General features: G+C 38.5%; 1 protein-coding gene across 1 annotated transcript in view; it reads left to right on the top strand.

Annotated features, from left to right (window-relative positions):
* Positions 1-3,167: 3,167 nt before the first annotated feature.
* The window catches only part of camkvb (CaM kinase-like vesicle-associated b), a 91,514-nt gene continuing 77,278 nt past the window's right edge, over positions 3,168-17,403 (top strand). The window contains exon 1 of the mRNA XM_022682594.2: positions 3,168-3,373. The gene's annotated coding sequence lies outside the window, so the exon portion shown is untranslated. The remainder of the gene's footprint in view (positions 3,374-17,403) is intronic.

The following is a 17,403-nucleotide window of genomic DNA, read 5'->3' as shown; positions in this document are numbered from 1 at the left end:
CACGCCTTGCCCCCACACTGTTAAAATAGTGTTGGAGTTTGGGAATAAATCTACTCTGATGGTCGTGGTGGTCTAGTGAGGTGTGTTCAGATACATTTCTGGTGCATTCCTATCTTGGTGGTGGAGTGCCACTGACTGATTAAAACCCTGACAACAGTCAACAGTCAGAGTTCATTCCTATAGGTGCGGGACCTTTAACTCAACAAAAAATGCAAGTAAATTTAATTCAGTTTCCTCTGCTAAGATGCACAAAATGCTGTGCTGTTAAGATATGAACGCACCAAAGTAGATCACTAAAATAGGGCCCCAAGAGACTCTAAACTCTATACAAGCATGACCGAGATCCTCTATAATAAAAGACCACAAGCATGAACCTCTCTGAGGGACCAAAACTCAGAATAAGAATCTTCTTAATGCCACAACGAAGAACCTTTGCGATGTTTGTAAGAGCCATTTTATTTTAGAGCTTTAGCAAGAATCATTGAAAGGAACCAAGACAAGAGACTTAAAGAGTTATTAAAGAAATTACAATAAACAATGACCCTTGGATCACATGAATGATCAAATAATCCAGGGACTGATTACTTAGATCTCAAGGTGCTGGTTCTTGGTAGTTCCTAAAATTCAGAGGAGCTCTGCAGGAGGAAGAGCTTTCTCTTATAAAGCTCCCCAAGTCTTGAGGCACAGTTTCAATTTTAAGTCTAGACTGAAAACTTACTTGTTTAGTTTAGCTTTTGGTAATTAATGTTTTTTTTCCTTTAGATAAGGCTGCAGATCCAGGGGTTCATGGACAGAGGGAATTGTGGTAAACTGAGATGCTGGTGCTGTTGTTCGTCCACTGCACGCGGTCACTCAGGTTTGTGGACGGTGGAGTGGGTGGATGCCAGTGTTTCAGGGTGCCTCCATGTCTATGTTACCTTCTGGCTCTCTCTCTTTTCCTTTAGTTAGGCTGTTTTATTCAGATCTGCCGGAGTCAATAGATGATAATAATCACACTCTGATAATGTTTTAAATTCTCTGTTTTACATAAATCCAGTCAAAACTAATTCTATCTCTCTGCCTTCCTCCGATTTACTGACTGCCCACCTGTCTGACCCCCGATACCGATGGATGTTGGACCCCCAGTCTCTCATGTCTCCTGTCCGGCCAGACTGATGGAAGTTTCTGAAGTCAGCTCTTCTCCATCCACCACCCACCACAGATCAGCTGCTCATCATCCAACTTTCTCTCCACTACAGATTACATCCAAGCTTACATCAACTCTAACTGCTTCCATTAGTGGGGCTGCTATACTCCTGAATATATAAAACATATGTGGATGTATAAAGACATTTTAAATTTAATTTAAAAGCTGTTTGATCAGTGGTAGGATGGTCCCCCAAGGTCTACGCTCACTGGGGGTTCTGTATTCTGTATTTTCTATGTTTAATGTTTTGCCTGATTCTTTGTCCTGTGATCATGTTTCTGTAAATCTGCTTTGTGCCAACACCAGTTGTAAAAAGCGCTATACAAATAAATTTGATTTGATTTGATTTAGAAATGTCAGGCTGTCACATTTGGTCAATCAAAGTAGGTATGAAAGACTTTCAGAAACACATCTGGTGGATTATCACTTGAGTTAAATATATGTACCAAGTGTTGGATATGATATTCTACAGCTTCTCTATTCTCCATGTCACATGACCATGAACAGCAGTTGTGATAGGAGCAGGAAGCATGGCTGCTGGAGTACCAGCTAGCTTCTGGATGGTTCTACAGTTGCTCTGGGCGCTGAGCTTCTTTCGCAGCCCTGAAATCCTCTTCTGCCCCTTCAGGAACTGGACCTGCTCAGCTAGGCATGCTAATCGTGGCCATGAGCGTCCACAAATGTCACCCAGAGCAACGGGCATCCTTAGTGACGCCGTGCAGGATGCTGTGTCTGTGCGGAGGCAGTTCTTTACTCTACTGTTTACTCTGTTTCTCAGAGCATCTCTGCAGCAAGACGAAGAAACTGGTGCTCAAGAATTCCTAGTGAAAAAAAGTAGATTAAAGTATACTAAGCATTATTATGCTATAGTGCACTAAAGTGTTCTTGTAGCCACATTATAAATCAGTATATTTTTGTACTCATTATACTTTAATTGTACAAAAATAGCATAAAAGTCTTTCCTAAATTGTAAAAAAAAAAAGTGTACTTAACTGTACTAAAATGGAACTATTTTAATTATACGTAACATATAAAATAGTTAATGTATGTAACCCCATGTTTTAAATATGCTTACAGTAAAATTATAATATATTTAATAATGAGTATTACAACTGTATCACTATTTATTATACACCAGGTATATTAGGAATGTACTGAGGGTTGATGTTAAATATATGTGATCTATATTTACATTACAGTACAAATATGCTTCTTGTTGCTGTCTTCTGTTTGTCTCTAGTAGCACACTTCTAGTATACTTAGTTGGGTATAAAAATATATTTGAATATACTGTACTGCAATTTTTAGCGTGCTACAAATGTTCTTTATTTTTTTTTATTAGCAGTAGTAATTTAATTTACTTTCTAAAAAGTTTAACACTTTGCTAAATATGTACAAAATTATATTTGGAAATAAGTATTTTAGAAGTATATTGAATTATTAAAGTTTTCTCTCAAACATTTGATGAAAGCATAATATTAATGTACTTTTAATATATTTTAAGTAAGTAATTCTGTGTAAACCTGTAAGATTGACAGGTTTACACGCACTCTCTCCAGTATGAATTAAGCAGAGTACCACTTTCCAGACTGTTTTTTTTCACTCCAGTGAGTACACATCATCCAGTATGAATTTACCTCAGTGCCATACAGTATACAGCACAGTTTGACTGTACTGATACCTGTAAGATTGACAGGTTTACACGCACTCTCTCCAGTATGAATTACCCAGAGTATCTCTTTCCAGACTGTTTTTTTAACTCCAATGAGTACACATCATCCAGTATGAATTTACTTCAGTGCCATGCAGTATACAGCAAAGTCTGACTGTATTGAGACCTGTAAGATTAACAGCTTTACACGCACTCTCTCCAGTATGAATTAACTCGCGCGTGCCAATCAGAGCGCGGCGTGATGCTGGAGTGTGGGGGAGGCGGAGCAGTGGATGCAGAAGCGCGAGCTTGTGCGCAGCCTCGCGGACTCCTTTCATGAGTAAAAAGTATCCGGAGCGTCTCTCCTCCTCCCTACAGATGGCAGAGCAGCCGCGGGATTAGACTGCGCATCTGCACCGAGATTTACCGTCCAAACTCCGCGCGCCACAACCGAGCGGACCCAGCCTGCTGCGCGCGAGCTCCGGGGGGCTTCGGAGGGGCAGTGAAGACTCAGCACACCGCGGACCACCGGCAAAGTAAGTTTACTGAAGTGGCGCGAGATCGGGAGTCGCGCGCGTTTGGAGACAGGAGACTATATGCTGTATTAGCGTTTGGAACTGTGCGCTTAGTTAATTCATACTGGATAACATACGCCTTGCAGTCTCATATGCATTAGTATAGTTAAATCGTGCTGGATACTGGCATTGAAGTTTATTCATACGGGATAATACAAGACTATCAATAGTACATGTCTTGATACTGTTAAGATTGTGCTGCATACTAGTAAGGAACTTAATTCACACTGGATTCTTTATGTGTTGGAGCATTTAAACCATTCCGGACTGTGGCTTAATTCATACTGAATAATGACTATCAAATGTCTCGATACAGATACGTTTGTGCTGCATAGCAAGGAATTTAATTTATACTGGATTTTTTTTTTTTTACTTAAGAGCATTTAAACCATTCTCGAAGTGGCTGAATTCATACTGGTTAGAGTAAGCCTGTCAGTGTAATATGCACCAGTAAAGTTAAATTATGCTGTATTGTGGCACCGATGTTTATTGCATACTGGATACAATATAAATTATTATGAAAAATGGTAAACCAGGTAATACATAATGGTTGAGACAGTACATGTCACAATAGAGTTAAAAGCGTTGTGCGGTATACCTGTATGGTGTAAAGTTCATTCATACTGAGTTTTTCTTCTGAAGGTTTGGTTCTTGGGATTTCAATTTCAATCAGTTTTCAAGTTTTAAACGTTCTGGGAAAACTGTTGCTCACTTGTGTCAGTGATTTTAGTTTGGTTTTAGTTTTGGAAACGTTACTTTTAACGTTTCTGTAACGCATATATGATCCTGGAACGTTCTTTCTTTAACTTTACAGGCTATTATTTAACCCTTTAAATGTTCTGGTAACATTGCTACAACGTCACGTTCAATGGTTTTAAGGTTTTTCGGTTTGGTTTAGTTTTGGCAACATTACTTTTAACGTTTCTTTAACGTCTATACCGTCCTGGAACGTTCTTTCTGTAAGGTTACAGGCTATCTTTTCTGTAATATCTTCAAAACATTGCTAAACATTTTATAACATTTGATTGTAGCTAGTTAACCATCAAGTTACCAGCATGGGTACATTTTTATCTGGATGACCAGATTTTAAATCACTTTGACCATCAAAAACCTGCTTTTAGACAAGTGTAAAATCAAATTACCTGCAGAAACAGCAGAAAGTGTCTTTGAACTGGATTGTCAGCACAGCAGGTATTGTTTATTTCTTTTTTAATGGATGCACACTTGTAGAAACTTGTAGAAGCTGGAGATCTTGTTCCAGATCTCAGTATAAAACCAGTAATAAACCAGTAAAATCAGTATAGAAGCCGGTGAGCTGTTTGCTGTTAGTGCTGATCCAGTACCTGCAGACTGCAGTCGTGCTTCAGTAAACTTATATAATCCAGCATAGCAGCTCAGATCAGCTAAGCGCAGCGCGAGGAGCCGCGAGCAGGTGAATGGTGCAGATGCGCTGGTTTAAAGTGGAATATTAACTCTAAACTGGGCTCCCAGTCACCATACAGTAAGTCCTGCATCATTTAATATGTAGCGAGCGCTGGAGAAGAGGGACTTGTTGAATATAAGGACATTAAAAAGGTTAGAAATCCTCTGATTGGTCGCGTTTTACAGGAGAAATAGGCTGAATGTGGTGGAGCTCGTGCTCGTGCTGCATGGGCTGCGTTGCGCGCGTGCCGGTGTCGTGCAGGTATTGAACTTAAGGCTGTGTGTGGGTTTGTTTGGTGTTAAAACACTTTTTAGCGGGAAAAAGACATTAAAAAAGAATGTATGCAATCTATAAAGTGAAAAACATTTATTTAATTATTTAATTACCAAAAAAAAGTGTTAAACAAACCAGAATATGTTTTACATTTTAGATTCTTCAAAGTAGCACCTCTTGCACATCTCTGCTGGATTTTTCAGTCAGTTTTATGAGTTAGATTTACCTGGAATTCTGGCTTTCAGTTAACAGCTGTGCTGAACTAGTTAAGAGTTAATTACATTAATTTCTTTTGCATAGACCGTCAATAACATTATGATGAAACTGGCTATCATCAGCAGATACTATATATATATATATATATATATATATATATATATATATATATATATATATATATATATATATATATATATATATATATAAACATACATACATATGCACATACAGTAATACATTTATATTGTAAATAGAGTACTATCATACTAATATATATATATATATATATATATATATAATAAGACAATATACTGTACATACAGTAATAACACTAAACTCCATATACACTATACTGTACATATAGTGATATCACTATATTGTACATACAGTAATATCACTAAACTCTATATACAGTAATATCACTATACTGTATATACAGAAATATCACTACACTCTATATACAGTATTTTCAATATACAGTACAAACCGACTGTAATTAATCAGTATTTCAGTATAAAAGAGCCTTTATCAGGTTTATATTTAGCTGATCACACCTGCACATATAATAACACTATATACTGTACACATAGTAATATCACTACACTGTATATACAGTAATATCACTATACTGTATATACAGTAACAAGACTGTAATGAAGTTCTTCAGTATAACAGTGTCTTTATCAGGTTCATATTTAGCTGATCACACCTGCACATATAATAACACTATATACTGTACACATAGTAATATCACTACACTGTATATACAGTAATAAGACTGTAATGAATCAGTTCTTCACTATAACAGTGTCCCAGGGAGCATCATGATCACCATCATCATCATTAATCATCATCCAGTCTATTACTGATTACACACCTGCAGGGATTACAGAGGTTAATGGAGGATCAGGCGCCTGTTTTTTTGCACTTTGACTCCTGAATTAATCGTTTCTCGCGTCTTATCGACTCATTCGGTCGTTTGTTTGCTTGTTTATTGATTGATTTATTTACTTTTCTTTTCTTTAATCTTTAAGACCATCTACACTATTTACAATAAAACTCTCAGAAATCAGTTTAAATGTTACATAATAAATACAGAATAAATGACATATTTTATTATTTATTTTGTGTGATGTAAAAAAAAAAATACAGCCTTCACAGCCATGCACAGTTCACTCCACCGAGCTTTAACACCTTAAAGGCATGTATTGTCCTAGAATGCATGTGGATATCAGGTCAGCTGTACACTTTCTGTAATGGATCTAGATCCATGTGACAGAAGGGGTATTAAATTGAGACCCAGGTGGCCTTAGGAGCTGCCAGTGGGACAGGATTGTCAGGTTGTGTATATATACAGGACACATATAGGTCAAAGGAAAACACTATATTTGTGTATTTGTGTGTGTACATCCAGGAACGGCACATTTACAATATGATAGAAATGTGTTTATAGTGTGTATCATAAGAAGACATATCCCATATTTGTAAATGTTGCACAATTTAAAGACATCATGTAAACATAACACATCTACAGCCCTGGAAACAAAAAAATGTGAGACCACTTAAAATGATGAGTTTCTTTGATTTGACCAAATTGAAAAACTCTGGAATATAATCAAGAGGAAGATGGATGATCACAAGCCATCAAACCACCAAACTGAACTGCTTGAATTTTTGCACCAGGAGTAAAGCAGCATAAAGTTATCCAAAAGCAGTGTGTAAGACTGGTGGAGGAGAACATGCCATGCATGAAAACTGTGATTAAAAAACAGGGTTATTCCACCAAATATTGATTTCTGAACTCTTAAAACTTTATGTTTAATATGAATTTGTTTTCTTTGCATTATTTGAGGTCTGAAAGCTCTGCATCTTTTTCGGTTTTTCAGCCAATAAACGCTCCAAATAACAATATTTTTTATGTGGAATTTGGGAGAAATGGTGTTGGAATTCTCCTTTAGTTATGATAAAGATTAGCGCTTATATCTCTGACAGTAACTACAACAGAATAAGCAGAAAAGCTGATTCGCTGTTCTCTCTCTCGTGAGTTTTGACCCCAGCTTGGCGCGTGTGGTAATGTGCAGAAATGGCTTCATGCTTGTTGGCATGTGTAGAAATCTGAGCCGATTCCAGACTGGAAAAAGTCTGGACATGTGTCAGTGTGCGGAACTCATCTGATCCCAGTACAGGGCTGTAAATCTGCGTTATCTGTCTAAATGCCAGCGATGTTTAGTAGCGTGATGACTGATGGACACTGACTGTATACATTCTATACATACAGAGAGTTGCACAGGTTGTTACTGCAAACTGTAGCCCAGTTTCAGGGTGTTATCGATCTTTTATAGCCTAGGCCAGTGGATTTTAGAGACAATGCAAGGGGGGTATAGCCCCAATTTAAAAAAAATAAATTCTCCCAATAGAGAAATAGTTCAGGAAGTGTCACTCAGTTGCAGCAGTAGTGTATTGGATCGCGACCCTGACGACATGGGTTCGATTATTTATTTTATTCCTTTCTTCCTGGGTTGACCTGCTTTAAGATCAACTGTTCTGCAATTGGGTTCAACAACCCTCTGGGCTGAAGAGCTACTAGTCTGTAGCACTCCATCCCATTACCCTATTATCACAAAGCAATATAACGCATTATAATATATTCGTATTTGCTTTTCCTAACATCCTTGGTCAGACCTGTTTCATAAAGCTTAATAGATGTTGAGTTCATTCACATAATGCTTTATAAAGAACCACCGCGATGTCCTCCCTCTTACTGCTATATGTTATATGTTATATGAAAATTGTTCATATATTATAATGGACACTTATAAGCTCTTTTCACAGACTTGCGAAAAAGTGATGTTATTCCACATTACCAAAGGCATATAACATATTATAAACCTTCATAAGCTTTTTTTCACAGACTTTCACAGGTAAAGTAATGAATTATTTCACATGAGCAAAGGCATATAAAAAATTATAAAAAGTCTGTGAAAAGCGCTTATGAAGCTTTATAATTTGTTATATACCTTTGGTAATGTGGAATAACTCATCACTTTACCTAAAGTCTGTGAAAAGTGCTTATAAGTGTTCATTAGATGTTATGTGCATTCACAGAACAATTTTTGGTAACACTTTAAAATAAGACTACCTTTATAAAAGGTTTATGAATGGTTTATACATGAGTTTATTAATTATTATTGATTAGGTTGTAAATACTTTATAAATCATTGATTAAGAGTTACAACACATTAATTGAAAAAGCAACAGGGATCCGTTGTTTGCTTAGTCATTTAATTCAACTTAGTCATTTAATTTACAGTAAATAGTTAAACATACTTACAAATATATTAATATGACAAGTTTAATACTGTTTGATGGAAAACACAAAGTAAGATCAGTATTTAGGACAATTTGAGGTTTGACACTATAAATGAGTGTGGAGTCAAAGTTGCAAATTTTTTAGCTCACTGTTGCCATTTCTATTTATGTGTTGTTATATATTTATTAACTGCTTATTAATGTTTTTTAAGTATTTGCAACCCAATTAATAACCGTTAATAAACTCATTAATAAACCATTCATAAACCCTTTATAAAGGTATTCTTATTTTAAAGTGGCACCCGATTTTCATATAACATATAACATACAGTACAGCAGTTAGATGGAAGGCAACACTGTGGATCTTTATAAAGCATTATGTGAATGAACTCAACATCTATTAAGCTTTAAGAAACAGGTCTGATCAATAATGTTAAGAACAGCAAATGAGAATATATTATAACGCATTATATCGCTTTTTGATATAAAGCTTAATACTGTGGTGTGGTAATGTTTTATGCTTGAGATGATAAACAATTATGTATAGTTAGAAAGGCTTATGTCAAGTGTTATGAAGCCTTATGAATGCATTTATAATGCTTTACAGATACCTGATTCATAGAAAGTGCTACCCACTTCATTTTCCAAAACATATATATTTTTTTGTGGTCCGCCATGTAATGGCTTGGAAACTATTTGGCCTGTGGCCAAACTTAATTGCCGACTCCTGCTGTATCTCATATTATTGAATTGAATCCGTTGAAGCTGTTTGTAGCCGTGAATCTCAGTGTGGTGATCTTCAGAGCAGTGGTGCAGTTCTTTCTCTATCGTTTCTCTCTTCAATAGATGCTCCAGACGAGCTAAGCTTTCCTACTCAGTGGGCTTTAGTAATGATAGACTGCCAGCCCCCATCAGCCTGGCAGACTTCACCGTGTGGGCTGCCCTCTGAGCAGCCAGGGCGTCCACTCTCGCTCTCCCGGGAGGATGAATTGTGTGTTTTTGCTACTCGGAATAAACACTCCGAGACAGAGAGCATAGCACGCAGCTTCAGACGCCTCTTTCACCCGACTGAAGCCTGAATGATGAGGGCAACCGTGCGTGCTGCGAGGAAATCGCTCAGGTGAAGTGAAATCCGGTGCATGATGGGAAATGTGCCGCGGAGAGCCTTCGATCTAAGGATTTAAATGAGCCTGGCTACTAAAGAACACGCTGTTTTACTAATGCTGCAGACTAACATCACAGACTAAACATCCTGGTAACCAACTCAGAAGCACGAGAGTCAGCATTAATACCAGTCAAAAGTTTGGACCATCTTAAATTCTGTAGTTTTTCTTTATTTTAAAATTGTCTGCATTATAGATCAATGCTAAAGTCGTCCAAACTATGAATTCTTTAGACATCTCTGCTGGATTTTCTCAGTCAGCTTTTTGAGGTAGAGTCACCTGGAATTCAGGCTTTCAGTTAACAGCTGTGCTGAACTCATCAAGAGTTAATTACTTGAATTTCTTGCCTCTTAATAAAGTGTTTGAGAGCATCCGTTGTAAAGTTGTAAAGAGGTAGAGTTACAGGTATACAGTGATTACCTCTATTTGAGTAATGTTCTAATCCAGATTGTGAGAAGTAAGAACTACTCAACTAAGTAAAGGAAATAAAGGTCAGTCAGTCAGGATTGAAACATTTCAAGGACTTTCAAGGAAAGTATCCTCAAGTGTATTCGCAAAGACCGTCATAAACATTATGATGAAACTGGCAATCATCAGGACCGCCCCAGGAAAGGAAGAGCAAGAGTTACACAGGATAAGTTCTTCAGAGTTACAAGCCTCAGAAACCGCAAGTTAACAGCTCCCTAGATAAGAGCACCTAAATGCTTCACTGACTGACTGAAAATGAAGGTTATTCTATAAACTACTGACAACATTTCTCCCAAATTCCAAATAAAATATTGTCATTTAGAGCATTTATTTGGCTGAATTAACAAAAAAGATGCAGAGCTTTCAGACCTCACATAATGCAAAGAAAACAAGTTCATATTCATAAAGAGTTTTAAGAGTTCAGAGAGAAATCAATATTTGGTGGAATAACCCTGATGGTTTTTTATTCACAGTTTTCATGTATCTTGGCATCATGTTCTCCACCACCAGTCTTACACACTGCTTTTGGATAGCTTTATGCTGCTTTACTCCTGCTGCAAAAATTCAAGCAGTTCAGTTTGGTTTGATGGCTTGTGATCATCCATCTTCCTCTTGATTATATTCCAGAGGTTTTCAAAAACAGGCGCTTTAAGCTTTTATAGACTCTTATAGTAGTGAGTAACACATGTGTAATGCAACATGCTAGACACTTTCGTATAGAGTTGTAGAGGTTCCTAATGGAGTCCTGTGATAATTCATCCCTGTTCCAGCTCCAATATTCTCTCATAGTTCCTGTAGATTTAGCAGTAGTTCTGGAGTGTAGATATGCTATCGGCGTCCAGAAACATGGCACACATTTTTAAATTGGAGAAGGTCAGTCTATAGGTGATGCATCTACTGGGGTTGGACAATGAAACTGAAACATCTGTCATTTTAGTGTGGGAGGTTTCATGGCTAAATTGGAGCAGCCTGGTGGCCAATCTTCATTAATTGCACATTGCAGCAGTAAGAGCAGAGTGTGAAGGTTCAATTAGCAGGGTAAGAGCACAGTTTTACTCAAAATATTGCAATGCACACAACATTATGGGTGACATACCAGAGTTCAAAAGAGGACAAATTGTTGGTGCACGTCTTTCTGGAGCATCTGTGACCAAGACAGCAAGTCTTTGTGATGTATCAAGAGCCACGGTATCCAGGGTAATGTCAGCATACCACCAAGAAGGACCAACAACCTCCAACAGGATTAACTGTGGACGCTGTAAGAGGAAGCTGTCTGAAAGGGATGTTCGGGTGCTAACCCGGATTGTATCCAAAAAACATAAAACCACGGCTGATCAAATCACGGCAGAATTCAATGTGCACCTCAACTCTCCTGTTTCCACCAGAACTGTCCGTCACCACAATAAATTATTGTGCTCTAAAACCAGGTGTTTCAGTTTTATTTTCCAACCCATGTATGTCTTCAAGTCAAGCTCTAGATGTAATGTTGGGCTGTCAAACTCCCCGTAATGAAGACCAAACTTGATCTGGCATTTAACGAAATTGGCAACGGAAATCGTTGATATTGACGCTGAACACGTCGCCTCCACACACAGATTCATTGATGGTCTCCACAGAGACAAAAGCAGGACTCGTCACTGAAGATGACGCACTGCCATTCAGCCTCTGTCTCAGTGGAGACACCTTTATAATTCAGAGCTTGCGAGAAGAATCAAGCAGTCGCTGTCTAATTCCCAAATGAACCAATTTAAGGAGAAGACCTTTTGAAAGTCGCCGAACTGTCACTGAACTGTCTTCACTGTCTCACTGGATTCACCACTAATGTATCACCTTCTGTTCACACACGAGAAGCCCAGTAATTGTACTGGGTGTCCTGCAGGTAAATGATTGGGTCAGCTGTACTGTAATCCCCAGTACAGGGATTTGATGGTGTGCAATTATTCAGTACCCCTTGACTTCGTACCTAAAAAAAGATCCCACTTTACATCAGTCATTTGTTTTATTATAATTTATTTTTTTTATTTATTTATTTATTTTTTTATTTTAGCAATGCATATACATATATACAGGGGTTGGACAATGAAACTAAAACACCTGGTTTTAGACCACAATAACTTATTGTCTCGATGGACAGTTCTGGTGGAAACAGGTTGAGTTGAGGTGCACATTGAATTCTGCTGTGATTTGGGCAGCCGTGATTTGGACATCCCTTTCAGACAGCTTCCTCTTACAGCATCCACAGTTAATCCTGTTGGATGCGGTTGGTCGTTCTTGGTGGTATGCTGACATTACCCTGGATACTGTGGCTCTTGATACATCACAAAGACTTGCTGTCTTGGTCACTGATGCTCCAGCAAGACGTGCACCAACAATTTGTCCTCTTTTGAACTCTGGTATGTCACCCATAATGTTATAGTGTGCATTGTAATATTTTGAGCAAAACTGTGCTCTTACCCTGCTAATTGAACCTTCACACTCTGCTCTTACTGGTGCAATGTACCCATTTATTTTAATATCAATAACTATCGCTAAAAAAAGTAATACTGCTGAATTGGAAAGATAGAACTCAAATCTCAATTGAACATTCGCTTAATCTCTTTACAGACCATTGCAGCTTGGAGAGAGTCTTCAAAAAAAAGAGCAATTCTTAAAAGAAAAAGTCCTCTGATGTTCCTCGAGAGATAACAACCAGGTTAATCATCTTCTCCCACTATTTAGCCTCTCTCTCTCTCTCTCTCTCTCTCTCTCTCTCTCAGGGTGGGATCGATTTGGCAGTACGACCAAAAAAAGGAAATGGGAGAGAGGGGGGGCAGAAAACTCCTGCCGAGATGAAAATGTCACACCATCAGCAAATGTGGTGGAAGCAGCAGCTTTTTGTCTGGCGGAATGATCTTGTTTGCGCGAGCATCATGGGGTTATCATCGCAAACGAGAGAGAAAAAAAAAGAGAGAGAGAGAGAGAGAGAGCTTTTCCCCACTTTGTACATTTTTTGGCTCCATTTGCTAAAAGCAGCTTCTGTCAGGCACCACCTGGAAGTATAGCGCAGGCCCGGTTAACCCAGCATGAACCTAAAATCACTTCTTTTTTTTTTTATTTCATTCAGTTCTACCAGGAAGACTCCAAAAGGAAGCGTGCAATAAAAACAGCTTTTATTTCGATAGAATTAACAATGTATTAGGTAACACTTTATGTAAAGTTGGTCTTTGGAGTAGGCCACGTCAACCCAGGTATGCAGCATCCAGACCCCTCGCAGATCGTGCTGTATGTAGGAGGAAGAGGCGGAGCCAAAGCCCGGGCAGCGGGCGGGACCGAACTGGAGGAAGGAGGGGAAAACGAAAGGAGGGAGCGCTGGAGCTTCTACCGTAGTTCTGTAATACATTCTAGAACCAGTGTAAAGTTTGGTAGAGGGGGGATAATGCTGTGAGGTTGTTTTCAAGGAGTTGGGATCGAGCTCTTAGTTCCAGTGAAATAAACTTGTAATGCTTAATCACTTTGGCATAAAAATAAGGTATTTGCTCATCTGCCTTCACATGCAAATGATCTTGAGTGACATCTAATTTTTATTCCATAGGGTTTAATATGATATCGACCCAAACTTTGCAGCTATAACAGCTTTAACTCTTCTAGGAAGGCTTTCCACAAGGTTTAGGAGTGTGTTTATGAGAATTTTTGACCAACATTTTCAAATGATTTAAGTCTGTTTTACATAAAATTAGATATTTCTAAACAATACTCAACTATTTTGGACCAGTGATTTTTTTTTTTTTTTGGCTTTCTCGGTCACATGAAATTTGTCGTTCAGTAGCTCCTCCATTTCCACTCGCTGTTGTATTTTTACATGGATCTCCTTGGAAATGCGTAACCAAAAATGTACAGTAATTACGATGTGCAGCAGAGGACAAATAGCTATTATATTGAATGCGAGGAGACAAAACTCAGAGATGTCGGCCTGGATGGGACTAAAATTGCTGGAGGACCAGCGAAAAACAGTAGATAATTCAGCCTGTAATTTTCTCAGAGGACATCTAAGAAAAAAAAAAAAAACACATACATGGTCGTTCTGGAGGGGAATAAAATCACAGAACCCCCTGAGAAACTAATCCTGCTATAGATACAGTGTAAATACAGTGTTATAATACTGAGAGTGAGAAAGAGATAGAGAGAGTGTAGAGATATTTATGAAAAGCCTCGGTTTTACCCATCATATATCAGACACTGCCTGTCAGTCAGCTTCTACCAGACTGTTCTTCATAACAAAAAGAGGGAAAAAGACTCTGTCGTTCGTCACACGGCCTGAAAGAGTTCAGTCGTTTAGTCACACTGACACTGATCCCTCGTTCAAGTTCAGAAAGACCAGAACTGAACAAAGAGAGAGCGAGGCCATGATAGAGTTAATGTGTGAAAAAAAAGAAATGGAGAGAGAGAGAAAAAGAGAGAGAGAGAGAGCGAGAGGGAGGCAGGCTCAAAGGGTTAGTGGTGGCATCGGGAGACTTCAAAGCTTCGCTCCAGCTGATAGCCTCCGCAAATAGCGAATTTGAAGGGGAATTTTAAATCAAAAATTGATTAATATTTCACCTCCGTATTGAATCATGCTGCCACTGCAGACGTTTTTAAAGTCGTGGCTGAATGGCTGATGTGTGATTCTGGTGATTTTTATTCCTCGAGATTCGTCGCCGCCTCTTTGCCTCTTTCCAGTGACGCGGTCGTTCTGCTTTTCATGATTATTCATTTTCTTCCTTTTTGCTTTCATAATCTTTCTGTTGTAGTTATTAGAAAGCGTGAGCCACAAAAAAATCTCAGTCACAGCTTATTTTATTAGAGGAGAACTCTGGTGTAAAATAGACTTTTGTTGTAGTAAAACATGATAAAAAGTACTTAACTTTGATAAATAGCACACTTCTGCACTTCCACAGCGTTCTGACATCCAGAAATTTTAACAGTTTGCCCAAACACCCTTCAGACTGGGAGACACGGGGCAAAATTTGCTCTTATAAATCACTTTTTCCACCGTTATCCAGCTCAAAGTAGCTCCACACCTCCTTAGAATCTAGAATCTAAAGAGAGCCCTGACATTTAAAACGAGGCATTAATAACTTGTGAATAAAAAGTGCACAAGAAGCTTATTAAAAACCACTGATTACATCTCATAACGCGAGCTTCAGCTCAGAGCGCCGCCATTACTTTGGTGCTGGCTGCTGCACTATGCAGAGTCTACGTATATATGTCTATGTTATTTTCAGTTCAGAGCTGAAGCTAGTTTTAAATGTCAGGGCTCTCCGGATTCTAGCAAGAAGGTGTGGAGCTGCTTTGAGCTGGATAACAGTGTAAAAAGTAATTTATCACCCGGTCTGAAGGGTGTTTGGACAAACTGTTAAAATTCCTGGATCTCTGAATGCTGTGGTGAGCTATTAATCAAAGGTAAGAACTTTTTATCATGTTTTACTACAACCAAAGTCCATTTTACACTAACAAATGTTACTCCAGCCAGTTTCTAACAAATAATACTACAGCAAATGCAAAACCAAATAGGTATACTCAAGTAATTATTCAAACAAAAATTACTGGGTAGGGTAGTGAAGACACCTAATTACTAATTCTGTGTACTAATTGTCTCAATTAGTCATGGGTTTGTTTTGGGCATAACACAAATTAAACAAATCAGTGTGTTAACTGCCATTCTCTTTAGTAGTCAGGTGCGCTCTGACTTTGACAGATTGCTACTTTAATGGGGCAGAGCTTCTGTACTTCTTAGCAGAGGAAACTAACCTGTAAAAGATGTAAAAGTTGGGTTTGAGGTTATAGCAATGATAGCAATGAATGTCTGACTGTTGACTGTTGTCTAGGTTCATTTCAGTCAGTGGTGCACCTGTGTTTTCTATTGCCTAGATAGCAATACACCAGAAATGTACCTGAACACACCTCATCTTTAGACCACCACGCCCATCAGTGTAGATATATGTTGCTATTTTAACAACACAGGTAGAAGGCGTGAGCACAGGCGGTTAGTGGGGTGTAAGATAGCAATGACCAAGATGAGCCCTACACCTTTTTTTCAGCCTGACTGAAAATTCAATATTCACCCTCCACGCCAGCAAATTGATAGAACATTTTGCAGGGTTAGCAGATCCTGAGCTTCCCCAGCCAAGATTGAGTGTTTTTTGAAGAGGAGAGCAGAAGCAAACTTTTTATTACAGAGAAATTATTAGGAGCGTCTTGGCTCGTGTTGCCTTCAGCACAGCTTGTTGCTGACTGCTCACAACGGCTGCCTGCCCGAGAGAAGGACTGGAATTCGGAAAAGACAGAGAGACGGGTTCATCAGGACGCTTTCTGAAAGCTCTGTTTGCGTGGAGAAGCTACCAGAAATTCGGGGAAGCTGAGAGGTTACTAAACCAGAGCATTGGCTAGCCTAGCTAACGGCTAACCCACAGCAGATCTAATGTTCAAAGCCCTCAGAGGTTTTAAATTCTTTTTTAATTTTACCAAATTGAAAACCTCTGGAATTTAATCAAGAGGAAGATGGATGATCACAAGCCATCAAACCAAACTGAACTGCTTGACTTTTTGCACCAGGAGTGAGTAGCATAGCATGAAGTTATACAAAAGCAGCGTGTAAGACTGGTGGAGGAGACGAGAACATGCAGAGATGCATGAAAACCACCAGATGATTAAAAACCACCAGGGTTATTCCATTAAATATTCATTTCTGAACTCTTAAAACTTTATGCCAGAACATTGGCTTGGTACCAAGAGTGAGCAGCATAAAGTTATCCAAAAGCAGTGTGTAAGACTGGTGGAGGAGAACATACCGAGATGCCTAAAAAAAACTGTGATTAAAAACCACCAGGGTTATTCCACCAAATATTGATTTCTGAACTCTTAAAACTTTATGCCAGAACATTGGCTAGCCTAGCTAACGGCAAACTCAGCGCTTTCTTACTCACTGCAGATCTCATGTTCAAAGCCCTCAGAGGTTGCAGTGCAGAAAATAAAACATATATATTATAGTGGTTTCAGAGATGCTTGAGGTTTAAGTTTTAAAAAGCTATCTTTTAAATTGTTTGATTTTACCAAATTGAAAACCTCTGGAATATAATCAAGAGGAAGATGGATGATCACAAGCCATCAAACAACCAAGC

This window comes from Astyanax mexicanus, chromosome 24 (assembly GCF_023375975.1).
Source record: "Astyanax mexicanus isolate ESR-SI-001 chromosome 24, AstMex3_surface, whole genome shotgun sequence".
Taxonomy (NCBI): domain Eukaryota; kingdom Metazoa; phylum Chordata; class Actinopteri; order Characiformes; family Acestrorhamphidae; genus Astyanax; species Astyanax mexicanus.
Note: the sequence above shows the minus strand (reverse complement) of the source record. Positions and strands in the feature narration are given on the sequence as shown.